This window comes from Peromyscus maniculatus, chromosome 4 (genome assembly GCF_049852395.1).
Source record: "Peromyscus maniculatus bairdii isolate BWxNUB_F1_BW_parent chromosome 4, HU_Pman_BW_mat_3.1, whole genome shotgun sequence".
Taxonomy (NCBI): domain Eukaryota; kingdom Metazoa; phylum Chordata; class Mammalia; order Rodentia; family Cricetidae; genus Peromyscus; species Peromyscus maniculatus.
In genome coordinates this window covers 32440339-32457342 of record NC_134855.1, presented here as the reverse complement: position 1 = coordinate 32457342, position 17004 = coordinate 32440339, and the positions used below count along the sequence as shown (strand labels likewise).

General features: G+C 40.3%; 1 pseudogene; it reads right to left on the bottom strand.

Moving 5' to 3' along the window:
- Positions 1-13092: 13092 nt before the first annotated feature.
- Positions 13093-13687, bottom strand: LOC102918846 (stathmin pseudogene; annotated as a pseudogene).
- Between the last annotated feature and the right edge of the window lie 3317 nt (positions 13688-17004).

Genomic DNA, 17004 nt, shown 5'->3' with positions numbered 1-17004 from the left:
GCATAATACTTTGCCAATGAGAGCATCTCCCATACCCAGAGAGTTATTTTCTACAACAATCTTACATTGCTTAACTCTGTGGTCAATGTGACAAAATATCTAAATGAAACTACTTAAAGGTGAGGGGTGTATTTTAGATAAGAGGCTAATGATTTCAGAAGGTTCATTCCATGCCTGTTTGACCATGTACATGTGGTACAACAAAGTAGTGATAGGTATAAGTGGTAGATGAAAGCCGTTTGTTTATAGCTGACTGGGGAGCAGAAAGAGCAAGCTAGGAACCTAGGAATACACAGAACCTTCAAAGGCCCACCACAATGACATATTTCTCCATCTAGGCCTTATATTCTAAACTCTGGAACCTCCAAAGTTAGTACTACACGCTGGAAACCAAAGACTCAAAGAATAAGCCAATGATGAACATCAAAAGCCTATGTAAAATGATTTTCATTGTCACTTCTCTGTCCCAGTCTCTCCTATTGCTCACTCTACTACAGTCCTCAAGTTCTTCACATTTGTTGTTACTTGTTTCTAAAACCTCCTTGCTCTATTTATCAAAACCACTGAGTCCCTCATCTCTTTTATATCTTCCTTAAGTATCACCTACATAATGGAGTATTTGCTGACTCTCTATTTAAAACTACCTGTCCACTCACATACACACTACACACCATCTACTCACCACTGTGAGTTGTCCTTTCTCATTCTGTGTCCTAAGTCCTTTTCTCCAACTACTACCAATGTGATGTATTTATTTCTGTATTCCTCATTCACCAAGAAAACCAGGTGTGGATAACTGTTACTTCATACAGATTTAATGCCTAAAACAGTACTTATAGCATAGAAGATGCATAACAATTTGTTTAAAAATAGAAACATTATATCTTAGCTTACAAAGCAGGAAACAGGATCTATGTCCACTCCTTGTGTTTACTGTTCTGCTTCTTATACCAGGTGCATAATTAATGCAGTCTTGCTGATCTTTAAATCTCTGCTGTTTGCTTTTTGTCTTTCACTGTTTTTGTTTTATTTATATAGTGTAATAGATCTGTTGGATAACGATCCACATTGGAGTAAATATTTGCTCTATTGAGAATTTGCCAATTTAAGCATTTTAATTGACCTATCACACATGGCTGAATGAATCAAGTAACTCCCCATAGCTAAATCCCATTTGCCTATATAGGACTAATGATGCCACATTGTAGATATATTCCCTACCAAGAAAAATTTTTATGCATTTTATCTTAAAGTTGAAATTTTGATTTCTATTGGATGGGTCCTCTTTTCTTTGTCATATTTTTTTTGTTTACAATTTCCTTAATTTAAGAAGCATCTTCTAACTCATGCCCATGTAAAACTAAAAAGTCACGTAATGCCCAAATATACACAACACTTGTCTCTGTATGTTGAGAGCATTTTCTGTCATTTCAGTATATGTGGGTTCTGGCTGCACAATATGCTTTCATTTCATTTATAGCTAAACTGAAGAGGAGTGACAATGTGGAAATGAATAGAGTTTACCCCTGTTCAGCTTGAGAAATTGCATCTGACAGAAAATGAAAGGAAATATATGAGACTGTTGAAAAAAGGGGGGGAAATTTATCAAAGGGATAAATGGGATTCTTTGCTTCTTTCCTCCAAGAAAGAAATACTATGTTCTTTAGCAATTAAAAATATTGGCATCATTTAAGAATTCTCATTACAGTTTACTTACAAATTACTTAGTGTAATTTATGCTCATTATGTTATAGAGTTTCAAATCACTAAAGACAATATTTTGTCATCACTACTAACAAAAACTCTACTTTGGAATATATACTATCAAATCATTGAAAAAATTCTTCAGTTAGCCAAGGCACTTAAAATTAAGTTCTTGATTTAGAAATGAATGTCTGGCCAATCCTGTGCTCTAAACTGACAAGGTAGTGAAGCACATGAAATAAGTGAACTATGGTATGTGTGCCTCAGGATGGTGTGCTTGGTGTTAGTCATTCTACTTGCTTACCAACATCTCTTTCTTGTCTTTGGTTTTCCAGGCATTGGCTCTCCTTCTAGGACCACCATTCCTGCACTGACAACAATTTCTGCTGGCTAAGTCTCTCCAGCCCCTGACTTAACATGCATGTGTAGTATACATCTGACAACTCTGTACACTTCATCTTTCTGCTTATAATTACAGAATCCCAGAGAATCATTTCACATCCTTGTAAGCATTAAGAGTTAGAATTGGATTTCTGAGAACACCACCACTCTTTCCTCAATTGGAGATGCTCACCTAAATCAGACATTCACTTTAGTGAGTGAATTCTCAACTGGTTCAACTCAAGAACCAAAAGAAAGTTAATGCATAGTTTTTTTCTTTTTTCTCTCAGAGAGATAGAGAGAAAGAAAGAGGAGAGATGTATTAGAATGACTTACAGGCTGTGGTCCAGCTAATCCAACAATGGCTGCCTATGAATGGAAGGTCCAAGAATCCAGTAGTTGTTCAATCCATGAGGATGAGTGTCTCAGCTGGTCTTCAGTATATAGAGAACCTCAAAGAAGTAAGCTCTAATGCCAGCAAAGAAATGGACATGCTAGAAAGGCAAAAGCAAAAAGGTAAAGAGCAAATGCTTCCTCCTTTCATGTCCTTCTGTAGTCTTCCAGCAGAAGTTGTGTCTTCCCATCACAAAAGATCTGGATTAAAGGTGTGTCTTCTCACTTCAAACATCTGGATTAGAAAAGGATCCTCCCACTTTAAATTAAGAAAAAAATCACTCACAGGTGTTCCCCTCCATTTTGGAGTTTTAGTTTATTCCAGATGTAGACAAGTTTACTAGCAAAATAGCCATCACAATGAGTATGAGTAGACATGTCAGTGAATGTGCAAGCAGAGGCTAGATGATATTTTTTTTGTCTTCTATTACTCTCTGACTTATTGGTTTGAAGTAGTATCACTCATTAAACTGGAAGCTCATGGATTTGTCCAGGCTGGATGACAAAAGCCTTTTGTCTATGCTTGCCAATTATCAGGTTATAGATGCTCACAGTCATACCTGGCTTTTTACATGTACATTAGGCATTCAAACTCAGATAATCATGCTTGTGTAGAAAGCTTTCTTACCCATTGAGCTATCTCCCTAGCTCTGAGCTATAATTCTTTATACAAAGCATGTCTGTTTAACTCTCACAAATCTCTCTCAATTAATAAAAAAGAAACCTAGAAGGAAATATTCTTATTAGGAATATGAGATTAGGGGGTTGAGGGATGTAATACTTAGGCAATTAAGATTCTATTAGAAGGACATACGTATAATAAAATACAGTAATAGAAGAGGTTCAACTGCATGAGAATGTATCTCACACCATACCTGTGTCTCATATTACATCTGCAGTACTGAATTAATTCAAACACTTAATTTATGTTGACACTCAAACAGGGGTTCTAATGAAGACATTTAGACATTTACAAAACGCAAAGAGAATTACTTTTTAGCAAATTTTAGATGCAAAAGTTAGAGCTAAATTCTAGAAGATAATATGATTGCATTTATTTTTAATTAGTAATATGATTTTTTTAAAATAATGTGATCTATGAGCATGTTTTACTCAACAATTAACCAGAGACAAACTGGCAACAACAGGTTGCATGAATGTAACTTGAGCTAAGCCAGTGGTAAAACTCTCTGTGCCTCAACTACATTTTATGAGTCTTGTTCCCTTAGTGTTAGCTGAAGGGTGACCATATTTTTAAACAAATGGGGACAGAGCTTCTAAAAATGTTTCTTTTGGGTTTGGGCTGGTGACCACATAGAGGTGATTGCTCATATAAAGTCAGTTCTGTCTCCTCATTTAGACTGCTAGAGCTTTCCCATGGCTGTCTTTATGGAGCTAAAGTTCTTGATGGCTTTGATGATTTAGTGGTAGCTCTGAACAAGGGGGAAAGGATTCCACCCAAGCACCTATTTACAGGTGACTTGTGGAAAGACAATAAAGACAATGCATGGGTTATGTGTCCTTGGCTGCCACTGTCCAGAATTCAAAAAAAGCAGTCATGATCTGTAAATCTGTCCAATTACTACTATGTAGTCACTGTGTATTCACTGTGTATTGACTATGTATTCAGTGCCAGGACCATTCACTCCTGGCACCATCCAGCATATCTAGAAGGGATGAGGTAGGCATGCTGCATATCTTTATCTTTACTTCCTCATCTCTAAATGTAGTAATTCTTTTTTTTTTTTTTTTTTTTTGGTTTTTTTTTTTATTATTATTATTATTATTTTACAACACCATTCAGTTCAACATAATAGCCACAGAATCCCCTGTTCTCCCCCTCTCGCCCACCCCTCCCCCCAGCCCACCCCCCATTCCCACCTCCTCCAGATCAAGGTCTCCCGCGAGGACCGGGGTTGACCTGGTAGACTCAGTCCAGGCAGGTCCATTCCCCCCTCCCAGACCGAGCCAAGTGTCCCTGCATAAGTCCCAGGATTCAAACAGCCAACTCATGCAACGAGCCCAGGACCTGGCACCAATGCACAGCTGCCTCCCAAACAGATCAAGCCAACTGACTGTTTCACCCGTTCAGGTGGCCTGATCCAGTTGGGGGCCCCTCAGCCTTTGGTTCATAGATCCTGTGCTTCCATTCATTTGGTTATTTATCCCGGTGCTTTATCCAACCTTGGCTTCAACAATTCTCGCTCATATAAATCCTCTTCATACTCACTAATTAGACTCCCAGTGCTCCACCAGGGGCCCAGCCGTGGATGTCTGCCTTCAGATTCCTCAGTCCTTGGATGGGGTTTATGGCATCACTATTTGGGTGTCTGGCCATTCCATCACCAGAGTAGGTCAGTTCCTGCCGTCTCTCGACCATTGCCAGCAGTCTTTTGAGGGGGTATCTTTGTGGATCTCCGTGGGCCTCCCTAGCTCTCTGCTTCCTCCCCTTCTCACCTTCCCATGTGGTCTTCATTTACCATGGTCTCCTATTCCTTGTTCTCCCTCTCTTTTCTTGATCCAGCTAGGATCTCCCACTCTTTCCCTCGACTGTCGCCCTTCATTGTTCCCACTCATGACCAGGCTATTCATGTAGATCTTGTCCATTTCTCCGTGTCTTTTTTGGGGTCCCGTTTTCCAGGTAGCCTCACTGGTGATGTGAGTAGCAGTCTAGTCATCCTTGTTCCACATCTAGCATCTTCCTATGAGTGAGTACATACCATATTTGTCTTTCTGAGTCTAGGTTACCTCACTCAGGATGATTTTTTCTAGATCCATCCATTTGCCTGCAAACCGTGTGATGTCGTTGTTTTTCTCTGCTGAGTAGTATTCCATTGTGTATATGTGCCACAATTTATTTATCCATTCTTCAGTTGAAGGGCATCTAGGTTGTTTCCAGGTTTTGGCTATTACAAACAATGCTGATATGAACATAGCTGAGCAAGTGCTCTTGTGGTATGATTGAGCATTTCTTGGGTATATGCCCAGGAGTGGTATAGCTGGATCTTGGGGGAGATTGATTCCCAATTTTCTAAGAAAGCGCCATATTGATTTCCAAAGTGGTTGTACAAGCTTGCATTCCCACCAGCAGTGGAGGAGAGTTCCCCTAGTTCCACATCCTCTCCAGCATAAAGTGTCTTCAGTGTTTTTGATCTTAGCCACTCTGACAGGCGTAAGGTGGTATCTCAGAGTTGTCTTGATTTGCATTTCCCTGATGATTAGGGAAGTTGAGCAATTCCTTAAATGTCTTTCAGCCATTTGGGATTCCTCTGTTGAGAATTCTCTGTTTAGTTCTAAAGCCCATTTCTCAATTGGACTGTTGGTCCTTTTGATGTCTAATTTCTTGAGTTCCTTATATATTCTGGATATCAGTCCTCTGTCAGATGTGGGGTTGGTGAAGATCTTTTCCCATTCTGTAGGCTGTCGCTTTGCCTTGTTGACCGTATCCTTTGCTCTACAAAAGCTTCTCAGTTTCAAGAGGTCCCATTGATTGATTGTTTGTCTCAGTGTCTGCGCTACTGGTGTTATATTTAGGAAGTGATCTCCTATGCCAAGGCGTTCAAGACTATTTCCTACTTTTTCTTCTAGCAGGTTCAGAGTAGCTGGATTTATGTTGAGGTCTTTGATCCACTTGGACTTAAGTTTTGTGCACGGTGACAGATATGGATCTATTTGCAGCCTTCTACACGCTGATATCCAGTTATGCCAGCACCATTTGTTGAAGATGCTTTCTTTTTTCCATTGTACACTTTTGGCTTCTTTGTCAAAAATTATATGTCCATAGGTGTGTGGGTTAATGTCAGGGTCTTCAATTCGATTCCATTGGTCCACATGTCGGTTTTTATGCCAATACCAGGCTGTTTTTATTACTGTAGCTCTATAGTAGAGCTTGAAGTCGGGGATTGTGATGCCTCCAGAAGTTGTTTTATTGTACAGGTTTCTTTTAGCTATCCTGGGTTTTTTGTTTTTCCATATGAAGTTGAGTATTGTTCTTTCCAGATCTGTGAAGAATTGTGTTGGTATTTTGATGGGGATTGCATTGAATCTGTAAATTGCTTTTGGTAAGATTGCCATTTTTACTATGTTAACCCTGCCTATCCATGAGCATGGAAGATCTTTCCATTTTCTGAGATCTTCTTCAATTTCTTTTTTCAGGGACTTAAAGTTCTTGTCATATAGGTCCTTCACTTGCTTGGTTAGTGTTACCCCAAGGTATTTTATGTCATTTTTGGCTATTGTGAAGGGTGATGTATCTCTAATTGCCTTCTCAGCTTCTTTGTCCATTGTATATAGGAGGGCTACTGATTTTTTTGAGTTGATTTTGTATCCTGCTATGTTGCTGAAGGTGTTTATAAGCTTTATCAATTCCTGGGTGGAATCTTTGGGGTCACTCAAGTATACTATCATGTCGTCTGCAAATAGGGAAAGCTTGACTTCTTCCTTTCCAATTTGAATCCCCTTAATCTCCTTATGTTGTCTTATTGCTCTGGCTAGAACTTCAAGTACTATATTGAATAAGTATGGGGAGAGTGGACAGCCTTGTCTCGTTCCTGATTTGAGTGGAATTGCTTTGAGTTTCTCTCCATTTAATTTGATGTTGGCTGTTGGTTTGCTATATATTGCCTTTATTATGTTTAGGTATGTTCCCTGTATTCCTGATCGCTCCAAGACTTTTATCATGAAGGGGTGTTGGATTTTGTCAAATGCCTTTTCTGCATCTAGTGAGATGATCATGTGGTTTTTTTCTTTGAGTTTGTTTATATGGTGTATTACATTAATGGACTTTCGTATGTTGAACCACCCTTGCATCCCTGGGATGAAGCCTACTTGATCATGGTGGATAATCGTTCTGATGTGTTCTTGGAGTCTGTTTGCCAGTATTTTATTGAGTATTTTTGCATCAATGTTCATGAGGGAGATCGGTCTGTAGTTCTCTTTCTTTGTTGCATCCTTGTTTGGTTTAGGAATCAGGGTAATTGTAGCCTCATAGAAGGAGTTTGGTAATGTTCCTTCTGTTTCTATTATGTGGAACAATTTAGAGAGTATTGGTATTAACTCTTCTTTGAAGATCTGGTAGAATTCTGCGCTGAAACCATCTGGTCCTGGGCTTTTTTTGGTTGGGAGACCTTTAATGACTGTTTCTATTTCCTTAGGGGTTATTGGACTATTTAAATAGTTTATCTGGTCTTGATTAAACTTAGGTATGTGGTATCTATCCAGAAAAATGTCCATTTCTTTTAGGTTTTCCAGTTTTGTGGAGTAGAGGTTTTTGAAATATGACCTTATAATTCTCTGGATTTCCTCAATGTCTGTTGTTATGTCCCCCTTTTCATTTCTGATTTTGTTGATTTGGATTCTCTCTCTCTGTCTTTTGGTTAGTTTGGATAAGGGCTTGTCTATCTTGTTGATTTTCTCAAAGAACCAACTCTTTGTTTCATTATTTTTTTGTATTATTCTCTTAGTTTCTAATTTATTAATTTCACCTCTCACTTTGATAATTTCCTGGCGTCTATTCTTCCTGGGAGACTTTGCTTCTTCTTGTTCTAGAGCTTTCAGATGTGCTGTTAATTCACTAGTGTGCGATTTCTCTAACTTCTTTATGTGGGCATTTAGTGCTATGAATTTCCCTCTTAGCACTGCTTTCATAGTGTCCCATAAGTTTGGGTATGTGGTGTCTTCATTTTCATTGATCTCTAGGAAGTCTTTAATTTCTTTCTTTATTTCTTCCTTAACCCATTGGTGATTCAGTTGAGCATTATTCAGTTTCCATGAGGTTGTAGGTTTTCTGTAGTTTTTGTTGTTGTTGAAATCTAGCTTTAAACCATGGTGATCTGATAGAACACAGGAGGTTATTCTGATTGTTTTGTATCTGTTGAGATTTGCTTTGTGGCCAAGTATGTGGTCGATTTTAGAGAAAGTTCCATGGGGTGCTGAGAAGAAAGTATATTCTTTCTTGTTAGGATGGAATGTTCTGTAGATATCTATTAGGTCCAATTGGGTCATGACATCAGTTAAGTCCTTTATTTCTCTGTTAAGTTTCGATTTGGGAGATCTGTCCAGTGGTGAAAGTGGGGTGTTGAGATCTCCCACTATTAATGTGTGGGGTTTTATATGTGGTTTAAGCTTTAGTAATGTTTCTTTTACATATGTGGGTGCTCTTATGTTTGGGGCATATATGTTCAGAATTGAAACTTCATCTTGGTCGATCTTTCCTGTGACGAGGATGTAATGTCCTTCTTGATCTCTTTTGATTGATTTTAGTTTGAAGTCTATTTTGTTGGATATCAGGATGGCTACCCCTGCTTGTTTCTTAAGACCATTTGATTGAAAAGTCTTTTCCCAGCCTTTTATTCTTAGGTAGTGTCTATCTTTGAATTTGAGATGTGTTTCTTGTATGCAGCAGAAGGATGGGTCCTGCTTTCGTATCCATTCTGTAAGTCTATGTCTTTTTATAGGTGAATTAAGTCCGTTGATATTAAGGGATATTAATGACCAGTGATTCTTCATCTCTGTTATTTTTGGTGGTAGTGTGTGTGTACTTCTCTTCTTTGGGGTTTACTGTTGTGGCTTTATCTATTGCCTGTGTTTTCAAGTGTGTATCTGACTTCCCTCGGTTGGAATTTTCCTTCTAGTGCTTTCTGTAGGGCTGGGTTTGTGGATAGGTATTGTTTAAATCTGGTTTTGTCTTCGAATGTCTTGTTCCTTCCGTCTATGATGATTGAAAGTTTTGCTGGGTATATTAGTCTGGGCTGACATCCATGGTCTCTTAGTGTCTGGATTACATCTGTCCAGGTCCTTCTGGCTTTCAAAGTCTCCATTGAGAAATCGGGTGTTATTCTGATGGGTTTACCTTTATAGGTCACTTGGCCTTTTTCCTTGGCTGCTCTTAATATTCTTTCTTTATTCTGTACATTTAGTTGTTTAATTATTATGTGTCGAGGGGACTTTTTTGGGGGGTCTAGTCTGTTTGGTGTTCTATAGGCTTCTTGTATCTTCATAGGCATTTCCTTCTTTAAGTTGGGAAAGTTTTCTTCTATAATTTTGTTGAATATATTTTCTGTGCCTTTGAGTTGGTATTCTTCACCTTCTTCTATCCCTATAATTCGTAAGTTTGGTCTTTTTATGGTGTCCCAGATTTCTTGGACATTTTGGTTCATGACTTTGTTGGCTTTAGTGTTTCCTTCGACTGATGGAACTATTTCTTCTACTGTATCTTCAATGCCAGAAATCCTCTCTTCCATCTCTTGCATTCTGTTGGTTATACTTGCATCCGAAGTTCCTGATCTTTTACTCAGGTTTTCTATTTCCAGCATTCCCTCTGTTTGTGTCTTTTTCATTTTTTCAATTTCCCTTTTCAGATCTTGGACTGTTTCCTTTGTTTGTTTCATTGCTTTTTCATGATTTTCTTTCAGTGCTTTATTGTTTTCTTCCAGGATTTTAATGTTTTCTTCCAGGACTTTATTGTTTTCTTGGAGGGCTTTATTGTTTTCTTCTAATTTGTTTGCCCTTTCCTCTAGTTGTTTACAGCGTTCTTCCAATTTTCTTGTCTTTTCCTCTACACACGCCTCAACCTTCTTCATGAAGTTACTCATAAGGCTACTTTCTTCTGCTTCTTCCAATTTTTGGTGTTCAGGTCTAGATGTTGGAGGCGAGCTAGGTTCTGGTGATGCTGTATTGCTCTTCATTTTGCTGTATGTACTTCTGCTTTGACGTCTGCCCATCTCCTTGTGATTCCTTCTTGGTCTTATCAGTGGACTTGTTTCACAAAGATCTGACAGACTCAGGAGGACTCTCTCTCTTGTCCAAAAGGGAGTTCTCTTGTCCAACTCTTTGGTCCAGAAGGGAAGTCAGGGGCAAGCTCTGGTCCAGAATGGCAGTCGGGGACAGGCTGGGAGCTGGGGGCCGGTCTCTAAGTCTCAGGAAGTGGGTGGGGTCTTGGGCAGATGGGCGTGGGGGCAGGGCGCGGAGACTGCAGGGGCTGCCGGGGGCTTGGAAATGGGTATCCCTCCCGGTGGGGCTAGAAGGGGAGCTGCCCGGTGGCCAGAACCCGGCGCCAAGCTGGGCAGGTCCTCCCGGGGTGGCTGGTGGCCAGGGATGGGGTCTGGGCTGGACCCAGGCACTCACCTCTGGTCCAGAAGGGAAGTTGTCGGGGGCAGACTGGGAGCTGGGAGCCGGTCTCTAAGTCTCAGGAAGTGGGTGGGGTCTTGGGCAGATGGGCGTGGGGGCAGGGCGCGGAGACTGCAGGGGCTGCCGGGGGCTTGGAAATGGGGATCCCTCCCGGTGGGGCTAGAAGGGGAGCTGCCCGGTGGCCAGAACCCGGCGCCAAGCTGGGGAGGTCCTCCCGGGGTGGCTGGTGGCCAGGGATGGGGTCCGGGCTGGACCCAGGCACTCACCTCTGGTCCAGAAGGGAAGTTGTCGGGGGCAGCTAAATGTAGTAATTCTTATGGGAAAGCTATAGCACCTGAGATAACAGTAGTTATGATGGCTGTAGGTGTGTGTTTCAGGTCTGGATTTGATTTAAATCCTGCTTCTATTATTTTCTAAGCTATGGTTGCTCAGTATAATGCATTTAATAAACATCTTGATAAGAAATAATTAATGAGACTTTAAATTTTAAAAGCATCACACAATGAGTATCACATCAAAAACAGTGGTTAATTGCTATGAGTTAAAATTTTTATTATAGTTTTATGACTCAAGTCACAATGTCTTCCATGTCTTTACATTTTGAGCACTGAGATCACAGAAGTGAGAATTTCCTGTGTTTACTGAAAGCACTAATCAGGAAGAAATTATTTACAAAACAACAGGAGATACAAAATAAGGAACCACAGGCCCAAACCTCCTGGTGCAGGCAGTTGAGATGATAAACCTGTCAGAGCAGCTTTCCCACCTTCCATCAAAAATAAAATTCTAGGCACCACCATTTGCCTCCCCAAGAGGGTAAAATATTGACTGTGACATTTCTTCTTCCCTCTAAGGTCTCAATGTCTACTTAACAAAGAAGCCCACATAGTATTAGGACTACACAGGTAACAATGTAACTCAGACAGAATCACAATATCATGTGTTCTGTTGTTTCTCCTGGAGATTTATCAAAATTATTCCTTTGATTGTTTAGACCAATGATAGCAAAAATTTTAAACATATCAGACACCGCTGCAGGTGTTACAGACCTTATAAAATATAAAACATCCAATAGTTAGTGTTTTAAGATGAACCTTCCCCAAATCAAGGGGGAAGCACAACCATGCAGACTTCTAGACTATAAAGCTTTTTTTTTTTTTTTTTTTTTTTTTTTGACTAAGTGGAAATGTACAATGACTGGGGCAGAAAATAATCCGTGTGGTGCCTTCAGGAAAGACAAGGAAGTCAGAATGGCTATAGGAAAAGATGTAGACAGACAGTAGTAAGAGATGGAGTGGGAGAAATGAGCAGACATTTTGTCATATTAGAATATGTAGGAAATGCACAGTGCAACAGCAAGCTAATAGAGAGATGTGAGAATGAGTGGTACGATAGCATTCATGTGCATATGTACTCTCTCACTACTCCTAGGATGATTTAAAATATCATGTATTGTTATTGTGTATGGGTGTGCATGATAAGTGGGAGTGGGAATAGGTGGACCTCTCACTGCATTCAGGTGTAGGTAGAGTTCTCTTCTCCCAGCTATGAGATAAAGCCCTTGGAATGAGCCAAGCTTTACAATGAACCTGTGAGAAACTGACTGATTTATCAGAGCTTCAGTGATTGTGGAGTGGTTGGAAGTTCCAGATCCACAGCCCAATTACAATTTATCTTGGGCTATTTTTAGTCCCCTAAATAATCATTCCTTTTCCACCTCTGTTTCTAACATAACATCTTTTTGACTAACAGGTGAAAACTTTTGGAAATGTGTTACAGGCCACAGGCTGCCTCCATCTAAAGGGAGGCTAGGAATGTTATCAAGTAGCATCTGAGGCCTAGAACACAGATTCCCCAACTTTGCTGTAGCCAACCTACCCAATGTTTCCACCAAAGTATTTTTAATGCCTTGGTTTCTGACTTTCTTTTTACTCTTACTGTAAAAGCTACGTCAAACTGTTTACCATGTTGGAACATGGAGCCTTAATTTATTTTCCTGTGCTGTGGTTACTCATATTTGGCTCCTGAATAAACTCTCTCATTGTTGTTAGGATGAGAGCTATGTTTTTTTTGTTGTTGTTGTTGTTGTTTTTTTGTTTTGTTTTTTTTTACCAACAGCACTGTGCAGTTTATTAACCATTCAAGTACAGTAGCATCTGATAAGATTGGGACAGAATTGGGATCGCAAAGTGAACAGATATTCAGCATCTAACAGGTTGGAAGAAGCCACTACACTCTTCACAAATGTCTTCCACAGAGTCAATACAGTACTAGCCATTAACCCAGCACACCAGGGTGCTAAGTGGAAAAGATGCAACGAGAAAAATAGCTACGTTAGAAAGACCAACACTTTAAAAAAGAGTAAAACACTTTCAGTTTCTCCCCTTGAGCCCCTAAAACATCTCACGGTCTGGATCTACCTATACGGTCCTACATCAGCTTCTAGAATATTTGTCAGGAGGGAAAAAGTAAAATGACACTGGCCAGTACAGTCTTTGGATATTTAGGAAGGGGTGGGGAGAAAGTCAGTTCTGGGAACAAATTAGTCGGCCTCGGTCTCATCGGCAGGGTCTTTGGATTCTTTGTTCTTCCGCACCTCTTCAACGTGCTTGTCCTTCTCTCGCAAAGGCTCCAGCTTGGCAGCCATCTGCGCCTCCCGGTTCTCTTTGTTAGCTTCCATTTTGTGGGTCAGCTTCTCCTCCGCCATTTTGCTGAAGTTGTTGTTCTCCTCGATGGCTTTCTGGAGCACTTCTTTCTCATGCTCCCGCTTCTCAGCCAGCTGCTTCAGGACTTCCGCTTCATGAGACTTGCGTCTTTCCTCTGCAGCTTCTAATTTCTTCTGAATTTCCTCCAGGGAAAGATCCTTCTTCTTTGGGGGGGAAAGGGGGAAATCGGGGACAGATTCTTTTGACCGAGGGCTGAGAATCAGCTCAAAAGCCTGGCCTGAAGCACGCTTCTCCAGTTCTTTCACCTGAAAATCAGACGATGCCATGTCGGACAGAAGACAAGAGACTGGCCGTGCACCCTCCAGAATCCACTGGTAAGGAGAGCCCTGCTCGCTCCGAGCCGCCTGGCCACACTCTCGAGAGCTATGTTTTTATGTCTATATATTTTGCATGGGTTCTGGGGAAAGAACTCAGGTCCCCAGGCCTGCATGGCAAATGCCCTTACTCACTGAGCCATCTCTCTAGCCTTGAGCTGACTACTTTAGCAGTTTACTAAGGTTTACTTCACATACCATGGTTTTATCCTCTCAAAATATACAATTCGCCAATGTGCAGCCACCACAATGATTACTGTTAGAATACTTTAACCACCCCCAAAATAAGCTCTGTACCAATTACATGGCATTTCTCATCCCAGACCCATCTACACCTAGTCACTCTCTTCCCTTATGTCTCTATGAATTTCAACAGGTTGGCCCTTTAAAATGAACAAATCCACACAATTTCGGGCCTTTCTGATGGGTCTTCATTGGTGTGCTGCCCATTCAAACTGTACCTAGTATCAGTAGTTCCTATTTTTCTAGTTCAAATATTTAATTTTACAGTCTCAGCAATCCACTCATCCATTGGTGGATGCCTGAGTATTTTTCTCCTTTCAGTACTTTTAAATGATGCTGCTATAAGCATTTATATACAAGTCTTCATGCAGGTAAATGCTTTTATTACTTTTGGAAATATAACTAGGAGAAGAACTGTCGAGTCATAGGCTGGTTCTTTATTTAATGTTTTAGGAATGACCAAATCATTTACCATAGTGTTTGTTCCATTTTTTAATTCTACCAGAAGTTTTGGGGTCTTCCAGTTTCTCCATATCCTCACCAATGCCTGTATTACAACCACATTAAGGAGTATAAAGTGATTATCTCATTGTGATTTTCAGGACTTTGTTAATGAATGATATTTCCTGTGCCCACTGGCCATTTGTTTCTCTTTTTGGAGTTGCTAATGTTTAGTCGGGCTGATGTATTTTGTTTGTTTTATCACTGAGTTGTAATAACAGAGACAAGCATGTGTTCTGGATACAAGGTCCTTACTGACATGTATGGTTGTCACTTTTGATTTCCTGGTGCTATTATTTGCCACACAATTTTAAAATTTTTGATGATCAATTTATCTACTTTTTCTTTGGTTGCTTGTGCTATTGCATGTGTCTAACACATGAGCATAAAGATTTACTGTTGTGTTTTCCTTTCAGAAATGTCTAGTTTTAGCTCTCAATCAGTTCTACGATTCATTTTCAGTACATTTTTTGTAACATCTACGACTATAGTCTAAATTTACTTTTTGAATGTGACTATTCAGCTGTCCAATATCATTTGCTGAAAGAGCTACTCTGTCCCACTTACTTGTGTGACTATGTCAAACTAATAATATTTTAAACTATGCTATGGGCTATGAAGAGATGAATCAGCAGGTGAAGCACTGATGGTGCACAGTAGGAGAGTAGATTTCAGACCCCAGAAGGGCCTGATAGCCTACCTGCAATCCCAGCATGCAGGAAGCAAAGATAAGAGATCCCTGTAACAAGCTGGCTGGCCACGCTGTTCAAAACAATGAGCTACAGGCTCAGCAAGAAACCCTGCCTCGTGGTCCAGAGGGCGCCTGGACTGGTCTACTCTGGTGACAGGTCTAGCGAATAACCTAGCTGTCATCATAGAGCTTTGGTCCAGTGCCTGATGGAGGCAGATGCAGAGATCCACGGCCAGGCACCAGGCTGAGCTCTAGGAATCCAATTGATGAAAGAAGGGATTCTGCAGGCAGCGGACTTTGAGACCATGATGGGAGGACATGCAGAGATGACTGGCCATACTAGTGGAAGCCCATAAACTGTGAACTGGTGGCTGTGGAGCCCCCATGGGACTGGATCAGGCCTTCTGGATACGGAAGATGGTTGTTTGACTCGAACTGTTTCAGGGGCACCCAGACAGGGGGATCGGGATCTGTTCCTGGTGCATGGGCAGGCTTCTGTGAATCTGGTGCCTGTGGTGTGACACCTTGCGCAGCCTTGGTGCATTCAGAAGGGGCTTGGATCTGCCTAGGCTCAGTGTGCTGGGCTCTGTTGACTACCCATGGGAGACCTTGATTTGGGGGATGTGCGGATGTGGGGTGGCTTAGGAGAGAGGGCTGGGGGGTAGGAGGAGGGAGAAAGGGGGGTCTGTGGGTGGTATGTAGAGTAAGCAGAAAAAATTTTAATAAAGAAAAATGAAAATAGAAAAACAAAGAAAGAAATCCTGCCTTGGTGTAGAATGTGGAGAGTTATCAAGGAAAATATACAAGGCCAATATGGGCTTCCACATGCATGTGCACCCACACGTATATGAAGATGTTGTCACGTGCATGCACACTACAAATGCAGAGAGAGAGAAAGAGATAGAGAGAGAGAGAGAGAGAGAGAGAGAGAGAGAGAGAGAGAACACATGTGTGAGAGAGGGCTACTTTATAGCATATGAACTGTACAGTTGTACTGAGCCCTATGTCTCCAAGGACCCTGCCTGCATTTTCTTTAATATTCTGCAGTAATTATGCTAACATTATATTCATTTCTTAACAAAATCCCCACATTTTCATTTTGTACTGTCTGAAAGTCACATGACTGGTTTGTGATGGAAAGACCATAAGGGATTCAAATAAAAGCCAGGGACCTAGTTACAAAACTATTTTGAAATAAAGGCAGCATATTAATCAGGTTTTTGCTGCGATAATAAAGTATCTGGGGTAGCCCGATCTTGTATAAAAGAGATTATTCAGCTCCTCATTCTGCAGATTTGCACCTTGACACCCATGGTCCCTTAGCTCTGCTAACAGTCAGTATCATCACAGAAGTGGCAGTATATGTGATAAGAGAGCTCATCTTGAGACAGAAAAGTAGACAGAATTCAGGGAACAGACTTATTCTTGCAAGTCTCTCTCTTGATAATTAACTCTGTGTCAAGTAAGAACAGCATAGCCTATTCCAAAGATGGCACCCTCAATTTCTTAAGGAGTTCTCACAAGGCTCCACCTCTTCAAGGTCCACATCATCTCCTGACATCATCTTACTGGGCTACAGAAGGTCTTTTTTACATCATTTGTTGAAATACACATTTTAAACATTGACTTGAAATAAAAATGATTACTTCCTACATTTCCTGGAATTCTATTACTGATATCCTTCCATTTGTATATATGCACACATATTTTTGTTTGAATAGGTGACTGGTATTACTAATTTTTTTTCCTTTTACAATTTTTTCTAGAACTTCTCATGTGTACATTTTTCTATATAAATTTAAAATAAAATTCTGTCAAGTTAAACAATTAATCATGTTATTTTAGTAAAGACTGAGTTGAATTATAGATTAATTTAAATTGCCACAACTTAATACCAAATCTTTATAAGTTAATAAGATCCTTA